The 24613-nt window shown below is 34.4% G+C and overlaps 1 long non-coding RNA gene across 1 annotated transcript; it reads right to left on the reverse strand.

The window, feature by feature from the left end:
• Positions 1-8164: 8164 nt before the first annotated feature.
• Positions 8165-22868, reverse strand: LOC128086022 (uncharacterized). The gene is made up of 3 exons (XR_008209213.1): positions 22803-22868; positions 10186-10269; positions 8165-9145 (listed from the first exon to the last, which is right to left on the reverse strand). It is a non-coding gene; the product is annotated as an uncharacterized LOC128086022 (long non-coding RNA).
• Positions 22869-24613: the final 1745 nt, after the last annotated feature.

Here is a 24613-nt window from a genome sequence, read left to right on the forward strand (position 1 = left end):
ATTGCATCCTTATCTAGTTAGAATCAAAGGTTTCTATCAAGATTTAAGAGTGCTGTATTCAAAGAAATCATTGTTCAGATTTCTGCTCTACTTCCCCTTTGAATTCATTCTGAATATACTGCTTTTCTGAAATAAATAAATGAATGTAATTTTCATGAACATAGCAATATTATGATATACATAATATTATGATAATGTACAGGGCTGATTTTTTTATACATTGTTCTCTTTTGAAGCCTGAAATTTTCCCCCTTTTAAGTAAGTTGCAGAGCATCTTCTTCAGCTTCAATGGAAGTGACTAATACTAACTAATATTTAATATTAACATAGTAATTTGAATCCTTTAGGCCTCTTTTCCTAAAAATTGATCTGGGTCTTCTCTTTCCTGATTTAAATTATTCCTGATAAATAGGGATTAGGTAAGCAAATTACCTACTGTTCTGAAGTAGAAAAATTTTATTCTTGATTTAGAATAGTAACTTGAACAGTGGTCTGTATTTTACACATGGAAAGACATATATTAGATGTGAGACATAGAGCCTGTGCAAGACTGTCTTTATGAAAAAGAAAGTTTAGAAACTGCTTCATTACATAATAATTTGTTAATCATTTAGAGAAATGAAATATTTCAGAAGAAATAAAGTACTTGTACATACAAAGTGACAGTGTCAGTTATGAGTTATATCATGATTAAACCTCATCTTATGCAAAAGTTCAGTATTGCTTTCCCAGCAAGTACCTAGTTAAGATACCATTGATGCTGAAGTGTCCAAAGCATAAGGAAAGAAAGTAGTAGAAAACTGTAAAATATCATAAATGTAATTTCCATAGCCCACAGCAAAACTATAATCAGTTTTTCACTGAGCTACTTCACAAAACTAATTGGTACATCAGCTACACTACTACTCAGTCTAAGAACAATTTCTTAATTTCAATGGCTATTCTGCATAGACAATATAAGAGAAAATTGCAGAGATGTTGTGGAAGTATATGCAAGAAAGGCTTTCCCAAACGTTCTATTTTTAAACTTGAGTTTTTCATGACTCACCATTCTGTCAGCCCATGAGTTTTCAATCCCATCTCTGTCACCTATGTCATGTAAAGTTTCCTGCAGAGCTAAGCAAATTGAAGAATTTTACACTCACTTATACAATGCCATTTTACCAGACAGATGGGTAAGTCTACTGTGGAATCACAATTCTTACACAGTCTTTTTCTGCTGCAGTTAGTCCAAGTGCTACTTCTGTCCTTATATTTGCATTGTGCATTCTGCATTCACACATTCTTCATAGACTGGCTGTTGAGCTTAAAGTTGTATGTGTTTGACCTCTGTGTTCCTGTTCACATTAACAGAATATCCCCCTTATCTTCTGGATTCTGTCACTTAACTGTTTGTAGTCATCCTTTGTCCTTCCATCTTCCTCCTGTCCTCTAACCAGAGCAAAAGATCTGCCTTATTTATCTTACCTTAAGTCATTGGAAATCAACAGCAATGTTTCTACTAGGCAGCCTGCTGAGAACATTTAATAAAGAGCATGTAAGATACAAATTAACATCTGGTATGAATAGATAGATCCTAATGTGTTCAGATCTGTCTGAGGGAGACTGTCTTAATCGTAACATCTGAATTCTAAACAGTACGGTCTACTTATTTTTATGTTCTTATGATGAGCAATTGTGCAGCTCAGGTAAGGCTAAGACTGGAAGGAAAGCTTTTAGACATCAGCAGGAATTCTCTCCTTGCATGGATTAAAATATGTGCTATAATTTTAACCTGGTTGTGTGTTTTGTGTTAACAACTGCAGTCGACAGGAAATTAAGAATTTAAAAATGGATCATCTCACAAATCAATGAAATTTTTATGATAGATGCTCTAAAACACACCCATAGATCAATATCACATCTCACATGGAGATAAATATACAAAAAGTTTTAAATAGAAGTTTATAAAAAAACGTGTGCTCAACATCTTGTGAAGAGTGCATGGCAGTATCACAGCCCAGAAAGTGAACAGAGCATGAAATTGGTTAATACAGAATAGTGACATTAATGAAAATAAAATTGTCAACAGTACTTATATTTTTCTGCTGAGAAACATAAAGCACAGGCTACCAGAGAAGCTTATGAAGATTATAACTCAACACTAAAGAATTTGGCCACTTCTGTGGCCACTATTTTGTTGTTGCTGTTGTTGTTACTTGTGAAATTTTTTACATTTCCCTTTGCTTCAATAATAATTGGAAGAGAATATTTTTAGAGGGCTCTTCAAGGAAAATATGAGGTACTGTTATAATTTCTGCAAGGCTTTGGAGAATGGCGCTTCTTTGTAGAAGGCAGTTGATGTTAATTTGTTAGTAGACTTAGAGTAAAAGTTCAATAAACTGTCTTTTTTTTTTTTGGGGGGGGGAGGGGGCTCTACATGCATAGATGTAGAAATCAGTGGGCTAGATTCCCTGAAAAACAATTGCCACAAGTTAATTACCCTCATTTTCAGAGCACTGCCTAACGGTTCACTTCTGTACCTTTAAATAGCTTATCTATTTTTCTCCAAATGAGAGCAAAAATATCACAGTAGAACACCATACCAGATGAGACCTATCAGGTACAAAGCAGCTTTCAAACAGCTTTACCCTTGCCACCACAGACTCAGTGCACTGTCAATTTAATATTACGTGAATAACTAGGCTGGTTTTGTTGTGAGGAGTGTCTTTGCATCTAGGTGGTCCCAATAATGCCAGGAATAAATAGCAGTACTGTATAGGAGTTCCTTGACAGTGGTTTTCAGATCAAAACTTGATGATGGAAGTGAATCATCAAAGGAAGAGTAATTTCATTTTGCACTGACTTCTCTTTGAGAATCAGTAAGGAAAGTATGACACTAGTATAGTGCAGTGGATGAATGCTAGATGTTTTTTTTACATGGTTGTTGGATGCAGCACAGAAAGGCTGAGATTTGATGTTTAGTCCAATTACACTGGTGTATTTTTTGTGTAACAGTTCATAATGAAAGTGGGAAGACAACTGCCTCCTCGTGACTTTAGAGAGATTTTACTCTCTTCCCCCTCTCCTCTAAGCCCCCTCTTCCCCCTCCTCCCCATCAAAATACCATACAGAATAAAGTTACTCAAATTGACAATACAAAGCAAGAGCATTACTAGTTACTTGCTAGAAAACAGGAGAAAAACTGCTACAAAGTAACAGTCTCCTGAAGTCTTCTTGTCATGCTCAGCCTGTGAGTGGAAACAAAACATGTCCACATCCATAAGTTTAGGATGACACAGGCATATAGATCATCATATATATATATACACATCATATAGTGTTACAGCACTGTCTGAATTTCAGCTGGGTTGGAGTTGTTTCCTCCAGAATGCTTTGTATGCTATTGTGTTTTGTTTCTAGGAGGAAAACATTGTTGATAACGCACTGATGCTTCTAGCTGCTGCTAGGCAGTATTATACAGAACCAAGGCCGTACTTAGTGAAGAGCCAGAAGAGCTGGGAAGGAATAGAATTAGGACAGGTAACTTAAACTGGCCAAAGAGATATTTCATACTGTATGGTATCAAGCAGGAGGGAGTTTAGAAGGTAGCAGGAGGTCATCTGACTTTTGCACTGCCCAGAGGGCTAGCTGTACATCAGCTGAGGGATAGCGAGAATTACTTGATATATACGTTCATATATATATATATATGTAGTCATAAATTTTATTTTTGTTTTTCCTGGCTTAAATAGTTTTATCTGAACCCATGAGGTTTTTTTTGTTCTCTTAATTCTCCCCTCCATCCCACTGGGAAAAGGGAAGAGTGAGCACTTGACTGTGGTACTTAACCACTTCCCAGATTAGATTAGAACACTATCAGTAATTTAAGAGACAGTTTTAAATAAAGAAAATGAATTTGTTACATAATATCTCTTTAGTATGTATTACTTTCAACGCATTAAATTAATAGCATATCATTTAGCTCTGAATCACCAGAAAAGATCAAGGGAGTGCCAATATGGATGGAGTCCACCTTGCAGAGGTGGATTTGGCTCTGCTACAATGGCAGTCCATGTGTTCACGTATTAAAATAAAAGAAATGCTGGAGAAGTTCTTTATGATGAAAATGTACACCAGCAATAAGCCTATATTCTCATTTCTCATGACATGCTATTTGAACCTATTTGTCTTTCAGCATAATGTTGGTCCAGAATATGACCAATGCACTGCTTTCCAGTTGCAATAATTTCTTTCACAATGGTATGTGTTTAAAAAAAAAAAAAATAGTAAAAAAAGAAAGAACAACAAAAAAAAACTTAGACCACCCAAACAAATTACTTCACATAATAATGTAGCTGACAAGCAGCATCAATAAACTCAAAAACAGTTTTCTCTGCTTAGAAATTTTAGTAAAAACATAACACGCATTTAGAGGACTATAACACTATACTGTGATGGAAACTATAGTGTTAATAATAAGGTGGCAAACTGTTTAGCTATAGCAAATGAGGACAAGCCCAAACACAGCAACCACACATGTAGAAATGAAGGAAAATAAGCTACTTAACTTTTTAAGACTTCAGATAGGTAGGCAAGGATCTCCAGTGAAAGAAGCTTCACCCCACTGCCAACTCTTAAATGAAGTCTGGGAAGGGGCAGATCCTGGCTCCAGCTCGGGTCACTCAGGTGCATTGAGATCCCTTGGATTGCCCCTGCCTTCCCACCAGCTGCTCAATCACTGTTTCAGGCCATGACTTAGCATTTCTACTATAAGGATTTTAAAGAATTAACAAATAGTAATGGGGATTAAAAAAACTGTGAAGTCAAACTGGCTTTCCTACATTTCCTATTGGCTATGAAGAAATGCTTGAATATCTTCCCTTATGCAAACACATAAGGATCCTTTCATGGAAAATGTCTGTAAATCTGACATCTGAAATATTTTTTTCCAAAAGATTTACATATTCAAAAAAATTGTCAATGTATAAATGAGGACAATGTCTCATTCTCTATGTATATAGAAAATATAGTCATTATTTTGTTCTAAAACAGTCTTAAATTTTCATACAGTTTTGAATATAGGTCTGAACACGTAAAAAGTGATGATAAGTTCTTTGTTCAGAAAATATCTGAAAGTAGGATGATTGTAAACAAATGGAATTGTGTAGGCAGGGGAATAATATGAATGATGATACAACTTCAGGCATTCAGTTGCCATGCAAAATTTTTATTTGTCCTGGAAGAAGAATTAAAAGCAAATATGACCAATAGAATTCATCGGTACTTGTAAGAGTAGAAAAACTGGTAACTTCCCTATTCAAAATTAAAAGGCTGTTTCTCTTCCTCGTCCTTTCTCTTTCTCTTACTATTTCCTCTGAGGAAGGAGGGTATGGAAAATTAGTTAAATAAATAATATTACGTTATATTATTATTAAAAGGAACAAACAAAAAAAGAATGAAACAAAACCTACTGGTTGATCTTTAAACTGCTGGCTCAGTTCTATTAACTTATTTTTTTTTTTGTAAATCTAATATGGAGTAACTCCACTGCCTAACAAATCAGTTCCAGAAAAAAGAGTCAAGAAAACAAGACACAGGAAGTCTTCTCTCACAGCAGGGTCTGCATTTGCTGCTGCTGTATTTATCTCTTTTGACAAAAGGGTTAGCTGGCCCTTGTTATTTTTCTGCTGCTGTTGCTGTTTCTCAAGTTAGGCTGATGGCTCAGTTTCCACAGTCTACATCTTTTCATGCTGAGAAGTTCAGTGAAATAATCCGAAATTTTACTGCTGATGCAATAGGTCAAAAGTAATCTGAAAGAATTTAAGCTTAAAAACATGAATAAAATGAAATATCAGATGTATTTCTACACCCCAGGAAAAGACAATAAAAATGATCAAACACTAGTAAACAGGAAGACAACTAAAAAAGATTCTGAAAAAATCTGTGATATTTTATGTGGAAAAAAAAAAAAGAAAGTTTAATACAATATAATGAGCTTTTATAGCAAAGCCAGATTTCTGGCAGGAGCTGTATAAAGTACCTTAAATAAATATTTCTACTGTCTTCTTTGAAATTCTGACCTCCTGGTTTGAAGAACTCAAACTGAAGAGTTGTTAAGTACATTATCCTCTGCAACTGCTAGTACCCAGTGCTTGAAAGAATCAGTGTAAGAACAGTGTTATCATCAGATTCTAGGACCTACCATTCTCATTTTCTTCATTTTCAAGGGTTCTCTTGCTTTTACTGATATTCTCATGTGTGTAGCATTCAATGTAGCACATAGATCGGTAGCCTGTGAACACGTTTTTTACAAACTTTACAACTATTAGGCAGCTTGATATAATGCCTGTCATGCTGACACAAAGATTGTCATTGCCATCTTCATTGTTACCATCTACCTCTTGTACTTAGGGCTGAAAATATGACCAGAATGGGGGCAGCTTCATTTAGGTATCTAGAACATTCAGTGCTGTGTAACTGGGACCAGTGACAACACCAAGTAATTCCTCTTCCACACTGCTTGTAAGATAACTAGTTTTTAAATGTGCTTCACAAAGCACTGAGAAATGTCTTAAGATCTCCTTCATATGCTAGATATCTTGCATCTTATAGGTGCTACATTACCACTTGCTAAATGCCTTATAACTGCTTGATGTCAGCTACAACCTTGCCTATAACAAGTAATCTTTATTATGTTCTCCCAGGTATCTGATAGCCAACCAGGGATGCAGATATAGTGCTTTAAGGTGTTCTATTCTCTCCTGTCGCTCAGATATTTCAAATTCAATCTAGTCTTACTTGAGCAAACTTTGTTACCCAAATGTAATTTTGGGGTATTTTAAATTATTAGGATGATTTGAAAACAATGATGAGACCCAGTGATTGAAGCAGGGTTGACACTGGCCCTCTAAAACTCCCTCCTGTTTAAAAACAGGAATCTCAGTTATATGAGCTTTTGGGATTTGATTTTCCATTTCTTTTTCCAATGAGATTGTTTTCAGAGTACTATGAAAATGTCTTATGTGTATTTTATGCAGAACATAATGCATTTCAGGTAAACATGTTTTGGTACAGTGTTATTTTTTCAGAGCAATGTTTTCAAGATAAGACAATTACACATGAGACAACAAGAGGTACTCCTTTCAGAGGATAGCTTCTGAATGTGTGGTTTAGTCCTACTCAGCATTACTGGAGAAAAAAGCATAAAAATACAGGCTAATTTTTTTCATCTTGCATATTCATATACTGTGTAAATTTGTCCTTAGTTGTCAATTTAGGCTTGAGCTTGCACTGAACTTTACATTTTCTACTGTCCAAAGTAATTATGGAAGAATAGGAACTTGGGCTTGACAATAAGCCAGCTGCTTCCGAGGGTGCTCAGAGGAAAGAAGCAGCAGCTTATTAAAAAAGAAATAATAAAAAAATCCAGAGATGAAACAAGAATAAGTTTGTAATGGTAATATAATGATTTTACATATGGTCTGACTACTAGTGAGTACAGTAAAAGATCATATGACAATATGACCAAGAGTGAAGGTAACGACTTATTAATGTTGTTCATATTATAGCTTCTTTGTGTCACATTAATTTTTTTTTCTTATGAAGACCAACTATTTTCATTTACTGTTGTAAAAATAGACTTCAAACTACAGGGTTGAGATAAATTTTAAAATTAATAAATGGAACAGTTTTGTTAAATGTAATAAAAATTGTCATGACAAAATCATTCATTTTCACTTGGGGTTGGAAATAGACAATCTTTAAAGTCCCCTCCAATCTGAGTTGTTCTATGATTCCAGGAAAGATTTAGATATTGTTAAATCAGTTAAATTGTTAATTCAATTTTACAATTGAAAATCAGAAATGTTTATTCGAAATATTTCAACCAGCTGCATTATACAGCTTGTGAAAAATCACACAGACTAATTCACTGGAGAGTTTGTTGCATTTTCTTACTGGTCAAAACATGTTTTAATTGTCTTCCAGTTTTGTTGTTGATTTTCAACAGTACTATAATGGATGTTCTGCTATTTCTGTCACCTTTAGGTTATTTAGTTGTCAGAAGTGATGACAGAGGTTTTTTTTTTTGCTTAGTAGCTTATTACATTGCTTGGAGAGCATGGAGAAAGTATAAATGTATATTGATTGCAGATAGTAACTCACCATAACATTATCCTGCATATTCTCAAGATTTTTACTTTAAATTCCAGGGACTCTGAAGAGTTGGACAGTTTACATTGAGTAGTCCTTAAGTGATTATTTCTTCCACGGAAGAAACAGATCTTTTAGTATCCATATATGCACATTTTGACACATTCTGCAAAAAATGTCTTCCTTTCATTTGTTTGGAATATCACACCCTGTTTTGGGAATCTCTAGAACCAAATTAGTCTTACACTCATTTCAAGGTATGGACTGTTTCAGTCATACTTGAAATGACTTGTAACTTGAAATGAAGTGATAACTGTGTCTTTCAGTGATGGCTAAAACTAGGCAGAGATTGACAGGGAGGGACCCACAAAACCACGGTGTCAACATTTTTTGGTGCTAACAATAAGGACTAGATAAATATACTAATCCCTGTTCAACAAACTTGAGAATCTCTGCTTGTTTCAAAAAAGGAAGAATTTATGGAGCAGAAAAATTACTAAGGAATTCATTCACTTAGAAGAACAAACAAACAAAAAAGCAAAAAACAAAAAACTAATTCCTGAAAAAAAATGTTGACTATTTTTGTCCATAACAAATATAGAACAGAAATCAGAAATTTTCTTAAGGAGTTGAGAAAATATTGTTGCTAGAATTTTTATATTGATTATTTTTGATGAACAAAATTCACTGATTTAGAAATTTTATCTTTTAAATCTTTTACTTCACACTTTTTCATTTTTCTTCTGAGTTATCTATGGTTCATTACTGTTTTTCTGTTTCCTTTTTTATTTTTTCTCCTTCACATTTAGAAAGGCATCTTTTTTTTTTTTTCTTCCCTTGTCCTTTTAAGCATTCATCTTTAACTCATCCTTAAGTTTCTTCAGTAACTCATCTTTTTGTAATCTTCTCTTTTTTCATTGCAGTTATCCATTTCATCTCTCCATGGGATAATGAAAATTTGTGCAGTACAGTATAATAGAAAAAAAAAAAACCCAAACACTCATCTTCTTGCCTGGAAAAATGAAAAAATAAAATCAAACCACAGAAATAACAGAGGTCAGAACTACAGGCACAGGAGCTTCTTCCACCAAGCCAGAGATATTACTGATTTTTCTTCCTATTCCTATAGAGATGCATCCTCTTTTTATCCAGATATATTACCAGCCACTGAGATTAGGAGCTGGATGATAGGCAGACAGCTGCCTAGGAGCTGGGAAGAAACAACCACCCACAGCAATTCACTGTCCTGAATTTTCCTCATATTTTGAAGAAATCTCTTACACAGCAGTCTGGCTTGGGTGTCTATAGAAAGTCTCCGAAGTTGGAAAAGTAATTGACCAATGCTGTTTACTGTGGCATGCTTAATACAGAATGATTTCATTTTGATTTAGATCTGATTGTCTAGCTTTTAACAAACATGGCTGTTGGGAAATGTGATTAAGATTTTGTTGAGTAGGATATGACAAAATATGTCATTTACTATCAGCTCTGAATCATTTAGAAATGAAAGAATATAGAAATAAAGATGGCTTATCTGCATTTTGAAAATGAGTCAGAATTTAATACAGACACAATTTAACACAAATTTTGTGTTTATGTGCTCCACAACACTTAAGACCCTGAGCTCAAATGCAGTAATTCTGTAATACTGTTAAGGACCATGTATGTGGCCTCAGCATTGACACATGCATGCCAGTGTGTAGAATAACTGCGAGATAAGCTAACAGAGAATTCGTATTTCTGTGAACTGAATGAACTATCTAGACAAGTTAATGGTGGAAGATCTGCTTCTCATAAATGCAACAGACCTGCAAAGTCTATATTAAGTCCTTTTCCAAAGAGCAGTAATCTATAAACAAATTATTGTCAAAAAGAAAACCTTGTCGTGAGAAAATTTAATTGCAAGTAGCTTGCATTACCTAAGCAAATACAGAAAAAGTGGGGCAAATAGTTTATTTGCTACCATTTGATTATTTATGAGAATTAAGATACTTACGCAGAAAAGACTCTGAATACACATATTTTTAGAAATCTGATCAAGTAATTACTTACATTTTCTACCGGTAAATGTTTCCTTCTGAAGCAAATGTTGTCAGTTTGCAAATGGTCAATGAGAAAAATTAATGCACTTGAATTCTGTGTAATAACATACAAAAACATTATTGATACCTCCAGTGTAACTTTTATGCAGTATCTTATCTCAGTATCACTTCCTGCCTATGGGATATTTGAATCTTAGTTTAAAAGCATTACAACCTAAAAAATTTCACTTCATAATGAAATCAAATTTATGTTTATATTTACTGCACAGTTGGAGGAATATTGGAGAAAATGAACACATCCAGCTGTTACCCTAGACTTCCAGCAAGTTTAAAACGTGTCGATGCAACTGCAATTCTACAGAGTCCCCAGAACAAGTGCTAGAGAAATGTATGCTGTGGATTTTCCCAGAAAATATAGATAATAAAGATAGTGCAGAGGTGTGATTTTGAATGTAATAAAGTTAAAAGCATTCAAATAATTTAGAGGAAAGGAGGCATTTAAAAATTGGAAGAAAACATGAGACTCTATTAGCAAGGTGGTTGGATGCGTCTGGCAAAGATGAACTACTTGAAATGAACTAGTAGGATCACAATAAGATGAGCAGTTAGAAAAAATGATACAGTTAAGGCTTAACTGACAAGTCAGCGGCTGAAGTTTAAGATACATGGCTTTGTTCATAAGAATATAGGCTATATCAATTGCAAGCATGAATTCTGTTGCTAACCTCAGTTAAACTCTGACATCTTTGGTCCAAGTTGCTTGTTTCACTCAAGTGATTTAACAGCAACAGAACTCTACCCTTTGGTGCTTAATAAGCCCTGATCTCCTACTGAATGAAGAAAAGGTTTTCCTGGGCGCATTTTAGTAAAGCTCTAAAAGACAGCAGTAGTATTTTCCTCAGAGATGTATTCTGCCTCCTCGTTAGCTTTTGTAGAACACAAAGAAAAATATAAATTCTAAATCATGTCTTAATTGACAAGTAGCTTATAACTAGGGATTTTGTACTGTAAAAACAACAGCATATAAAGTAGCATAGCAAAGTAGATAGTTTGCTAGTATTTCAAGTTTAAATTTAAAAAAGTGCCAAATGACAGCAAAAAGATTTCAGTCTTACACAATCTGCTTTTCAAGAGATAAAGTCAGAGAAAACAAACTTGAATTCTTTTCTAACATGGTGTCTATTTGCAAGCATTTTCTAGAGTACAGAGTTGTTCTATTCTGAAGACTCAGTACTGCTACAACCAATAATGTCAGATACATTGAAAACCTATATTTTTGCTCTTATTTTGTTATTTTTAAACGTATGCTTTCAATTTATAAAAACATTTAAGCAAATTTTTATAGCTTTTTTTAGCTCATATAATATTTGAAGTAATTCATAATACAGAAGCTTCCATAAGATATGTTTTTGTTCATAAATACATTTTTACACATAACTTTGCCCTAAATATAATCTTACCATCCACAGGAACTTATTGTGTGATTAATAAACTTGTGGATAAATTACTCCATCCTTAGAGGTGCTCAAGGACAGTTTGGATGGAGCCCTGTGTAGCCCCAGGGCTAGTAGGTGACAACCCTGCCCATGGCAATCTTTAAGGTTCTTTCCAACACAAGGCATTGTGTGATAAGAAGGCAGAAAGTTACAATATAATATTATGAATCAAGAACTGGAAAAGTGTGTTTGATTAGTAGTTAAAGGATTCGTATTTATCCGCGAAGTAAATCAAAAGTTTAACTGATCTTGTTGAACCCACCACAAAATGAAAAATAATAATCTGATGGAGAAAAACAAATCACAATCAAAGTTTTAAGGGTGACACCAGTTAGATACTAACTAAAAGATACAAATTAGGGTGATTACCACCTACTAGATCAGACTGCTTAGGGTCCCATCCAACCTAGCCTTGAATGCCTCCAGCGATAGGGCACCCACAACTTGTTCACAAGTTTGTTAATAAAAAACAAGAAGTACCCATGGATGGTAAGAATACATGTAAGAAAAAGGCTAAGTTTAGTTTACAGACATACTTCTGAAGAAAATATTTGTACCATATTTTGCATCAAGCAAAAAATGCTCAAAAATGGAATCCCTGTCTCCTGCAGTCTTCAGATCAGAAAAGGGAAAACGGTTGAGTCAAAAATTATTTACTGGGCTTTTGCAAGCTGGATGACATCATACAGTGAGAGGATAAGACATTATGATCTAGTGATCCAGTTCTATTTTTTACTCACGGAATGAATCACAGAAAACCTCAGGGTTGTTAATGATCCAAAGCTTTTGACATTACCTTTTTCACTGTCATCTCAATGTGGACAATTCTACATGATTCCTAGTAAAAATATTTGTGGCACAGGAAGAATAGTGCCATAGTTTTACAGTAGGCAAAAACATGTATAATTCTGGATTTCTTTGATACAAGTGTGAATTTTCACTTTTAGAATTATTGTGTAAATGGGTAGATTAGTGAATACTTTTATATATCTCAGTCAGAAGCTTGGTGCATTTTGTTGTTTCGTTTTCTTTGCTTTGTCTATTCTCTTTTCCTTGCATTTTAAATAGAATCTGAAATATTCCTAAATATGTGCCTGGACGAAAGCTATGCACCTTAGGTTTCACTTAGGCTGCTCTCATTTCAACCTTTATGAATTGTCTTTTTTATTATTATTTTTCCCCTGGAATTTGCAGAGGGTTAAACTTCAGGAAGAGAACTGCATAAAAGAATTAGATACTATGAATTATTTGTGCAAAAAATTAATCTGGATTTTAATTTCCTATCTCCTAATTGACTAATTTCCTTAATGGACTTCAGTAGGATTACTCAGAATGAAAAATCCTTGATATCAGAAAGTCTAACAGGCTAATGCAATGAATTTTTAGTGTTCTACTTCAATGATAAGCTATGTTATATACTGTGTATGAACTGTGATTTGTTCTTCCCATCATGGGCTACAGACAAGAAACTGCAGAGTGGCACTATTTTCAACTCAGTGGAAAAGGAATATGTTGAGACTGTCCTGAGGAAGCTACTTTCCTACACTAAAATGGTAACATACATTAATTATGCAGTTCTACCCAGAAGACTACAAAAAAAAAAAAAAAAAAAAATCAAATGTTGCACTCCTAAATTATGAATAATCTGTAAAAGATTACTACTCTTGTAATTTAAATCATCCTCTGTTCTTATAAAGTCTTCCAGTGGCCATAGAAATGTTTTGAAGAACTGAGATTTTTAAACCTGACAAATAGCTTTCATTGTTTTTTTTTTTTTTTTTTTTTTTTTTTTTTTTTTTTTGACAGACTCTGTACTATCAAATTGAATTATTTTTACACCATTCTGCTTTATACATGGGAAAATAAGGTGTAATAAAACACCTCTACTCCTTACAGCTTTCTTTGTTTGAAATTTATACATAAGGAGTATATGGATACGGAATTTATAGACATCCAGTTGCCAAAATTTACTCTGAACACTGGTAATTTAGCCAACATTTTGCTTTCTGATCCAGAAAGCTCCATATATAGCAGAACAACTGAACTATGCAGTTTTGGCAAAACATTGACTCACCTGGGCCAAAGAACATTTTAAACATTTATCCCCAGCTATATAAACTACCTTATAACAGTATCATTTTATAAACATAATTAATATAGACATATAAATAATACATGTTGGGTACTTCACATTAAGCATTTAACTAGAAAAAAAATTGCATACACATGGCACATTATAGACATAGCACATGCTATTTCACATTCCTTTTAAAAATATTCCTAAATCTAATTTTGCATTCAATGGCCTTTATTTTACCTTCAGATTTTTTGTTAAAATTTCACACTAGAATATCTTGAAAAGGATCTTTTATGTCATGGTGATTTTATATAAAGGAAAATTCTCTGAGGAGATGGAAAAAAATAGAGTGGAAGGCTAAGAGCCAGTGTGATGGAAAAAAGCTTTAATAAATGAATGCTATGGGTAAGTGTTCAATTCTGCACAAAACAGTATAAGGAGCAAGGAAAAGAGAAATCAGTGAAAAGCTGTTGGTAACAAGCAGGGGAGTGTGTCAGCGACCATTGGAAATACACCTCTCTCCTGGCAGTTCTCAAGATCTGTTCTATATCATAGCTCACTGATTCATTTGAAAAGCCTCTGAATTAGAAAGGCTCAAAGTCTGAAACAGGAAAGCTATTTTGTCTGCATAAAATAGCCAGTACTCTCAGACTAACAAAAGCTACTCTGAAAAAGTAGTAACTGGAAAAGGCAGGAAGGTTCTGCAAGATTAAGTACTTTGGCACTTGCCGAGTCAGTGACACCTCTATGCTCCTCATGGTATGTATTTGTAAAAGAATTGAGTAGTAGTTACATTGTTTCACTGATATTTTGTTAAAATCTTCAAAACCATAGGTAATACAAGATTGTTTAAACAAGTATAAATAAGAGTAGTAAAAGAACACCTGTAGGATAATCTCATTTGTGGATTGCAAGAAAAGGTAATATTTAAAAAATTTAGGGCACATAAAGAATTGTATATGCTTGCACATGTTTACTAAAACTATACAGCATATATATTGTATTTGATATTGTATAAAAATACATAGAGTATACATGCAGTTTAACTTTTGTGTTGGTAGTTCTTTGTGGACATTATTTCTCTGGATACATATGTACCTATTTATACATATCTCCCTCCCCTGCCCTACCAATATGCACACTGTTTAAAATCAGTCTTAAAAATTTAGCAATTGAATTTAAAATCCTTACTTTCACTTGTTCCTATCTCCTGTGTCCTATCTCCCAGTCAACAAAGTTCATAAATGTACATACAGCAAAATGCATTTGAGATTTCAGTGATTGGAATGAACCGTCAATTGACTTGGCTCTGTTGAGGAGAAATAAATGCAGAAAATGAGCAGTGGGAAGACTAACTGGTACATCTGTCCCATATTTGAAGCTAGACACACACTTCTGCTGAACTGAACCTGGTGGTTTTATCACACTAAAAGAAAACTAAAGCGGCTGCATTATTTAGAACACTAATGTGGTTTCAAGAAAAAGTAATTATTGGTTATTTATTGCCAGAGACACCATTTGCTGTCTGACTCCAGGTGTGCTGCTTTAGTCAGAATCAATGCAAGTTGTTTCAAATATTAAGTAAGCCTACGGTAAATATTTTTCACATTCTTCAACAGCCTTTGTTGAAAGAACAAGACTTGAAAAACTAGATTACATGCAATTTCCCCCCAATGTCAAGCTAGGAGAAATGTTAGACAGCTCAAAACTTGAGTCTACACAAGAAACAACAAAAAAATATTTTGTAGTCACTCCCACTTTCAAATTAGGGCTACTTGGCAGATCAGGAAAATCAGTCTTTCAAGGCATGTGACAGTGAGCACACTTCCAAGGGAGTTGCTCCCAGTACTCAGAAGGAGCCAGAGGGTCTCTTCTGCAATGGGGAAATCCAAACCACTGCATCTTTACCAGGTTCAGTTTAAACATTACAAAATGTGTTTTTGCAGAAAATTCACGAAATACCTCTGTAAATGAATCCATGAAATAACTAGGGGTACTAATTTCAGTTAGGGTTTGTATAACAGTAAACTAACAGGTTATGGTCTATGATTTGCTCACTTTTCTTCTGTTTACAAAACAAAAGAGAACAATAAAAGAAATGCAACCAACCAACCCTTTTCAATAAAACAGCATCAACAACAAAAACCTTACTTAACAGTGGATATATAGTGAAGATTATAGAAATATAATATCATGAAAATACAGAAACCCTGCACAATGTTGGTAGAGCTGCTTGAAAACATTACAGTGGAAAGGGTTCAATTAGAAATTGATGATTTATTAAACAAAACATTCCAAGGGAACATGTTAATTCAGATAAAGTCAGAAGAAAAATCACACTGATTGTGTGTTCGAAATGTATTTTGATTCCTGAGGAGTCTAAATGTCAGCAACATCCTGGCACTCTTAAATTATTAATTATTTTTATAGTGACTTAACAGGGTTGATTTTGTTACATCCGGTGGCTTTCATTAACTTCAAAGAGCATATAATAAGTGTGGGTAGTGAAGCATTTCAAAGTTGATCTCCAGTTTTTCCACAAACATTCCAGAAGATTCCTGCCATCTTTTTTGATTTCCTACTGAACAGTTTTTTTTTTTTTTTCCTTAATATTACTACAGTTTTTCTTTTTTAATCTCAATTAAGTAGATACGTAACATCAAACTAGCAAAACTGAGGGAATATCGCTGCTCATCAGCTGAGGGCATTTTTTTTCTGTTTAGATTCTTCAGCATCCATTTGCCTTCTTTAACTTTGACATACAATAATTTTTGACTGAAACTAGAGCCCTCTACTCTTTCTTCTGATGATGTTATAGTGATTCAGAAAGGAATCACTTTTCTGCTGAAATGGGATTCTATGTAGCTTTGCACTGTGTTTGCTTTATTGCATTTGACGGATTTATCTCTGTCTCACTCACTGCAGTGCAATATCTTCTAGTTGTATTCTTGCTGTGTACAGTCTGCCAGTGGTTTTGTCTATTGAATAGTAACCACTATTATGTTAATTCAGTAATTAGAAAAGTTTGTAGGATTTTCACTGAAATATAAATTTTGGCGATATATTTAAAAAATATTTATACATTCCTAGAAACAAATATATGAAAATTTTGCTGCAGGAAAAAAAAAAAATTACTGGAAAAATCATATTCTTTGAATTGATCGCTGCTATTTTATATTAAAATAATTTTTTTTTAAAAATTTACTTCATGACTTCCTAGTAGTGGCAATTCAAATGTCATCTCTCATGTCCTATGATAGATCATATAATAACAAATAACTTAAATATTCTGTTTTCGTAGTTATTTAAATAAAAAAAAAATGAAACTATAGAACAGATGAATTTTTTTTTTCAGAAGTATAATGTTGGATGCAAATTTAGAACAAAACCATTTTAGAACAAACAATTATCACAAATGCAATCTATCTATTAACTATCTTTAAAGTATAATGATGCACAGGGAGTAGATTCTTTTATTTTCTTTTTCAGAGGATAAAACCAGGCACACATACAGTAAGATAAAATTGATAACAGAACATCCGCATCTTGCTCTGCATAACATACTGTGGTCATATATATTCACTGAGAAGATAAAGGTAAATTCTGCTTACACAGTTTTATTGACTTTGGTTCCATGGCTGCAGCAGTTTGTCTGTTACTTTCATTTTGTGACCTGTGGCCTTGTACGAATGCACAAAGCCAGCTTCACTGACTTAGTCTTCCTCTGACATTTCTGTCTTACAGAATACTGGTTCACATGGTGTGCTTTCTATGTTATCTCTATAAATGGCACTACATACATTGCCTATGTACCTATTATTTTATAGTTGTTCCAGCATCATTCTGAAGATCTTTACAGCGTTATATGCAACTGTTTCTGTGATCACACACTAAATACTCCCTTTCATGAGCTTCAAAGGCAAGTAATGTAAATAAATGTAATTAATTTTTAATAAGTGCTTTCTAGTATATCTTGGATTTACCATTTATTTTATCTTCTGTTCTTCCTCATGACAACAGTCTGTTCAGTTATTAGCATGTTTCATTGCAGTAGCATTAAACCAGAAAGCTGACAATTCATTTTAAATTAATCAGAATAGTGCAGACAAATGAACCTCGGTATCTTCCTTAAGTCAGTATTCTACTCTGAGATGAGAAAGACAGAGAGATGGTGTGGGGCATAGAAGTGATCTGAAAACAAATTGCTTAACAAAATCACCATTTCAATAAAGTATATTTAAAAAGAGGAATCTAGCTAGAGAATAAATGATAGATGTTGGGTATCCTCCAGTCCTGTAGCAGCAGACAGACCTCAGATTATTTTGTCACAACATGCCTTGCAGATCCTATCAGTAATGAAGTTACTCCTCTATTCAATACTTTGATGTCTTTTATTGTGTAACAAACAAACAAAATAACGCAAAATAATGCAGATATCATTTCAGGCTGTTATCTATGTCATAACAACCACTACTATCTGTATTCTACAAGGCTATGGATTCAGCCAATTAAAAAATACAAATGTTTTGTTTTATAGGGCCAGGTTCAAAAAATGTTTTCTTATTTTTTTTTTTTCCCCCCATGATGGTATCAAAATTGAGTTCAAATATTTTGTGGTAATTTAACATATTAGCCATGGGCATTCTACTGTCATTTTTTCTTTTTTCCTTTCTTCCACCTCTCCCCACTCCCCCAGTAATCAATTACTTGAGCCAGCATAGACTGAAACTGTAATGCATAGGATGACTGATTCTTGCTTCTACTAGAAAATTCTACAGTCAGGATAGCTTTGGTTATGCTCATTTTGAATTTTTCATTCCATAGTTATCTTGGCTGTATGATTATTTAGTATACTGAAATAAATGAGTGACGTCATACATAGATTTGTGTGTTTTCCTATGAATCGTAATGGCCCAAGCAGTATTAAGAGACAAACAGGAGAAAATCCTTTGAGAGCAGAGCTCATTAACTTCCTTTCCTCCTTCCAGAAACTGCTCTAAGGAAGATGTATGCTCAGATACACCTAAGGAAAGCAAGGATACCCAATAAAATTAAGTATTCTGGGCTGCTTAATTAGTTTTTAAGTGCAGGAGTTGTGTATTTAATTTTAATGAGTCGTGCTCTTAGGCTCTCTTTAGAAATGGAGAAAAAAAAAACAACTCTTGTATCCACAAGAACACATGCACATGAAGATGGGAGGATATTGTAATTCTGTCTGCTTGATTACCTTAGGGACACCAAACAAGAGTTTTGAGTAGAGTCAATTAAAAAGAAAGGAAAGGGAAGAGAGGGACATTGAGCAAAGAAACTATTGCTTTTATATTTGCGAGCATAAGAATAAAGCCTGAATGGAAACTATCTTGTTGAGTTACACATTGCAGGGCTTTTTATTACTTTTTAAGAATAGCACAAGTTTTGATAGCCTTATAAATTGGAAAAAAAAAAAAAAAAAAAAAAAAAAGGACAAGTATAAAAGCACATCTAAAATTAAAGCTCAGTGTCAGAGTGGGAATTCAGGAACTGTTTAGGGAAATTATAAGCAATTCAACAGAGTTAGAGAATGGACTAAACTGATGTCTGGGTTTATTAAAGCACGAATATATGGAAAAAAAGTAGGGCAGGGAAGACAGTTGAATGAATTAGACTGTACTGAAAAGAAAGCTAAATAGATATTTCTGGGAAAAATCATACTGCTTTCATTAATTACATTGGTTGAAAACCTGGGATTTTATCAGTTAGAAATGCCAATCAGATTGTTCAAAAAATGCTGGTACTGATTGCAGAGATTACTGGTAAAGAATAAATGAGAAACTTAATTCATTTTTTTCATAAGTTTAAAACTCCAGAGAAATAAAACTTTAAAGAATAAATTCAGCTTTAATAAAAGAAATAGGTCTTATCTAAACTTAAATCTTTAATTAAGAAGTTTGGTGAGTAGCTCTAATGAGACAGAAGTAGGAAGGAATTAGCAGAGTTGTACAGATAGGAAGGGGGAAAAATCTGAATCAGCTCCTTAGACATTCTGAGCAAACAGAGCACAATTCTGTGGACAAAGAGAGCCTTTACTGTCCTGCCACAGATATAACTAGCTCTTCCCAGTGTTAGAAGAGTCCTAAGCCAATGTCCTCCTCCTCTACTTATTGTTTTGTCTGCTCATGTTCTGTGAACTTTATATGTACACTGAATACATTTTGACTTGTAAATATACTTATTCTACAATACATATTGTTGGCATACATTTTCTATACATTTATCAATTTTTTCCAAAGTAACCTCTTTTGAAACAAGAGTCTGAAAACTTAATCAGGACAATGAGTGCATGATGTTTGATTTTATATTCCAATTAACAGCCTGGACTGACCCTACAATAGTTCCTCAGTGATCACTACTTTTTTCCTATTTGGGCTACCCTATGCAGATGTCAATCTTTTATACACCAGCCATTATTAATTGTTAAATACATAAAATGTATTTGAGTTCAGAGATCTCTGCTGACAAAGATTTTTAATCCAGATAGATTTACTAGTGATACTTGCCATCAGTGTTTCAGCAAATCTGGCAATCTCCCTGCGCATACAAAACAATACTTTGGGAAAGAGTTTACTAATAATAAAATCATAAAACCACTGTAACTCAACAGCATGTTAGACACTCACAACAGCAATGGAAATGGGCTGATTTTTCTATATAATTTAGAGGATTCAGAGACTGAAGCTAGTTCACAGGGCTAGTATGTGTTATAAAAATTTAAATTTGATTATTCTCACTTCAGTTTTTACTATACATTATAAAGAAATTATGTTAGGATTTTTTAAAAGCTATTTTTATGCTAGAACAATAAGATAATGGAGCTTAAAGGATTTAGCATTTGTGATCCTGTGAATTCATAGTAGTATATTTGCAAGTGTGTATAAACAGAGAAACGACATTTTCCTGGGTAAAGTATTTTAAGTACTTTTTAAAGTATTTTTTTTAAGTATTATTTTCTTTATATTCGTGCACTTGCTTTCTTTCAATGAGGTTACATGATAACAGCTGTCTGTACATATACAAAGAAGCATATATAAAAAAAATGATAGATAGATAAATAGACAAAGTAATATCCTGCCCTGATTCACTACATGAACCACCAGTCTATTACAGGCTCATCTCAATAAGCCAGGTTGAGCAGGGAGGCACAAAAGCAGACAGAGAATGCAAACTGAGGACTCAGAGGAAGAGGCACCTTGTCCAGACTTTTCCTAGGACTGTCCAAGTAGTAAAAAGGCATGAAGACCACCAAGATGTGCTAAAACCACAGCACCTTCTGGGGGTCCATACTATGTTAAATATAAAAGTGGAATTCTACTTGGAGGAATGAGATATTTATAACAGTTTTGGTTTGGATAGAGTTATTTTTCTTTACAGTAGCTTGTACCATGCTACATTTCAAATTTGTGTCCAAAACCATGGTGATAATACACCTGTGCTTTAGCTGCTGCCAAACAGGTCTCAGAAAGTGTCAGGGTCTTATGTTTCTCTCTACGGCCTCCAACATTTAGGCTGGGGGATGTACATGAAGCTAGAAATGTACATAGCCAGAGCAATTGAATCTGATTCACCAAAGGGACGTATGTTCCATATTATATTAAGTGAAACAGTAAAGGCTAGGAGAAGCTACTTACTAGCCCTGGAAGAATGTGTATCATTTTGGGCCACCGAGATCTCTGAAAAAGCAGTGCATAAATTTCTTTTCAGAGTTGTAAGTAATAGTAAACAAGGGAGAATAGTGGATCACTAGCACAGTTGCTTTCTTCATTACTTGGTGACTTTAATCAAACCTGAATTTCCCCCTAGAAGCAGCAAATTTAATTTGCAGCACTTTTAAAGCACTTGGACTCCCAGTAACCACTTTTGAAACTCTTGTGCACTCTTGTGGGGGAATATCAAGTATTTTGACAACACTGTGGACTCAGACGGCTTGATTGGTGCCAGTCAGATAAAAGTGACAGGCTGCTTCAAACATCTGCTGCTGCTGTCAACTTAGTGACAAAACAGAGTACAGAACCAAGATACCAGTCTCTCACTACTAGAATGTGCTTCTTTGATTTCACATAACACATCGAGAAGTCAGAATCACAGACTAGATTGGATCGGAACTGACCATGAAGACTGTCTAGTTCCAACATCCTGCTGTAGGCAAGGACACCTCCCAGTACACTACATTGCTCAAAACTTGATCCAACCTGGCCTTGTACTCTTCCAAGCAAGTGTCAGATACGTGATTTAGTCCTAGCAGTTTTTAGATAGTCGCAGAATAGTTGAGACTGAAAGGCGTGCCTGGGGATTACAGAGCCCAACTCCCCTACTATAGGAAGTCAGCTAGAACAAGTTGCCCAGGACCAGCACAAGATGTGTTTCAGTTATCTCCAAAGACAGAAAATTCCCAGTCTCTCTAGGCAAATTTGTTTGAGTCTGTTTGAAATAAAGAGTTTATTACAGTAATTGAAACAAAAAAGAAAATTCTGGTGGTATTTAGATGTTCAGGAAAGATAAGAAATCTGTGTCAATAAGAATTATCTATAAATGAATGCCTTTAGTCCTGTAAAATGCCTCTCCTGCCTAACTCCCTTCACTTGGAATGTAAATTTCAATGAAGTTACTAGGCTTTTATGTACAAAGAGCACCACTGAACATGCAGTTACCAACTAATCTTTTAGTGTATACTTTTAAAAAATTATTTGTACCCAGAAAAGAAGTATTAGATGCTATGATTTGTTACTGTTGTCTATTCAAAACTTAAACAGTGGAAATGATGATCAAATTACCTAAACTAACCAGATATCTGCTCCAAAACTAATTTGTGAAAATATTTGAACTATCTTCTCTTGCAAATAAGAGCCACATTTGAACTGGCTTAAATCCAACTGTAATGCTACATAATGGAAAACACAGAAATAATAGTGGGGTAGAAAAGTCCAAGGCAGCAGCAGATGAGAACAAGCCCAAATACAGGAGCCATAGATGCAAAAACAAATGAAACAAACAAACAAACAAACAAAAAAAACCACTTACCTTTAGAAGGACTCCAGTAGGCAGTGAACCCCAGCACCTCCTGTCGCTTCCACTGCCAGCCCTTAAATGAAGTCTGAGAAGGAATGAATCCTGGGTCCACCCCTTCCAGTAAGTCAGGTGCATTGCTTGCACCTGAGCTCCCCAAGGTTAGCCCTTCCTTTCCACCAGGTGCTCAGTCACTGTTTCAGGCTATGACCTAGCATTTCTGCTACACTCAACAAAGTAGTTTTGTTTAACTTTCCAAAAGATTGACTGTTTCTAAGTATCTGATTTCCATTACCGACATTACACATTTGTGTTCTCTTGCAGATCTCTGATTGTTAGATGATTTGCTTTCATCGTATGACTTAATGCAAATCATAATCTGGAGAAAGTATCACTTATGTCAAATTAACAAAGCATTTCAAAAATTCAGTATCCCACTCAGTTTATAATTGCAGACAATGTAAAATTTCCCTGAGAAATTTCAGCTGGTAATATTGCACTACAGCATGAAAGTTATCTTTTCCATCTATCAAACTACTATTAAAACAACACAGAAATCATTTGTGTTCCGGAAATGCACTCTCTTGCAATCAACAACACGAGTGATAGGATGTATGAATGGGTTATAACTGCACAGAATCATCAAACAATTAAGACTGCAATTGGAATATGGAGAAGCAACCCAGCCAATACCAAATATGTTTTAGGCAGCTTCTTAAGATGTTCTTGTATCAGAACTTACAAATACAGATTATTAGGAAAACAAATGGTAAGAATTTTCACAGAGAAAATCTATGTGAGAAAATCTATTCCTGTCAGTCTGACTGCTAACCTTACCAGGAACTAAAAGCATGTGCTTCAAACCAGAAAACTTTCAAATTCATTAAATTGAAGGTCTATGATCCAGTATTACAGAAGTGGTACATTTGTCTGTGTCCTGGCAGGTCCTCTATAAATGCTGGTATAAAATTTCAGTCAGAGTGCATATAAGAAAAGAGCACAAGATCATTGCTCATCCTATCCCAAATTCATATTGCAGAAGCCAGAGTGGGAATGGATGTACTTCATGCCTTACTACAATCACGAAGATTATTTTGGAAGATGAGAAGGTCCTCAGCAGGTGCTGGGCAGTGGTGCAGAGAAGTGATGTACGACTAGAAAAAGAACTGCTCTGATAAAACTCATCTTGTACAGTTACAGCATCTGATGTGTGGACTCAGAAGTAAATGATCCAAATTGTTTATTACATGTTCTCACATCACTTATATACATTCACAAGTTTTCTTGTTTTCTTTTCTTTTTTTTTTTTTTAGCTTTCCCATTGGCCCTTATAACTTTTCCATCCACCTTTACATGTCAACAGAGTTTGACATGTAATAAACACTCAGCCATGTATGCAGGCACTTATCCAATCAGAGCCATGAACCATTCCTTCTTCTTCTTGTCTTTTGTTCTCATGCTGTTTATCTTCCTCCACAGCTGCTGCTCTGAAGAGTTTTTCTTGTATTCCCACATACAGTCAGGAGCCATTACATCAGAAGATGTAAAAATCGTTAGAAGGTATAAAATTGTCACATAAAAACAATGAAGCAAACAGATGGAAGAAGTGCATGGAGTTTTAATTGCCTTCCTGTCTGGGAGCCTCTCAGATTTACTGTTTTCTTGTTTTCTAGCTTATCCTGGCAGCTGCAGAAGCTAGAAAAGTGCAAATCTTCAACAGAAACAGTAAAACTGCTTTCTTTCTCTGGTCTTCTTTTTTTCAATACCTAAGAAAAAGGCTCTGATTTTTCTTTTTTTTTTTTCATAGCAGGCATTTTCAAAAAATG

This window comes from Tympanuchus pallidicinctus, unplaced genomic scaffold (genome assembly GCF_026119805.1).
Source record: "Tympanuchus pallidicinctus isolate F22 unplaced genomic scaffold, pur_lepc_1.0 scaffold3, whole genome shotgun sequence".
NCBI classification, from domain to species: domain Eukaryota; kingdom Metazoa; phylum Chordata; class Aves; order Galliformes; family Phasianidae; genus Tympanuchus; species Tympanuchus pallidicinctus.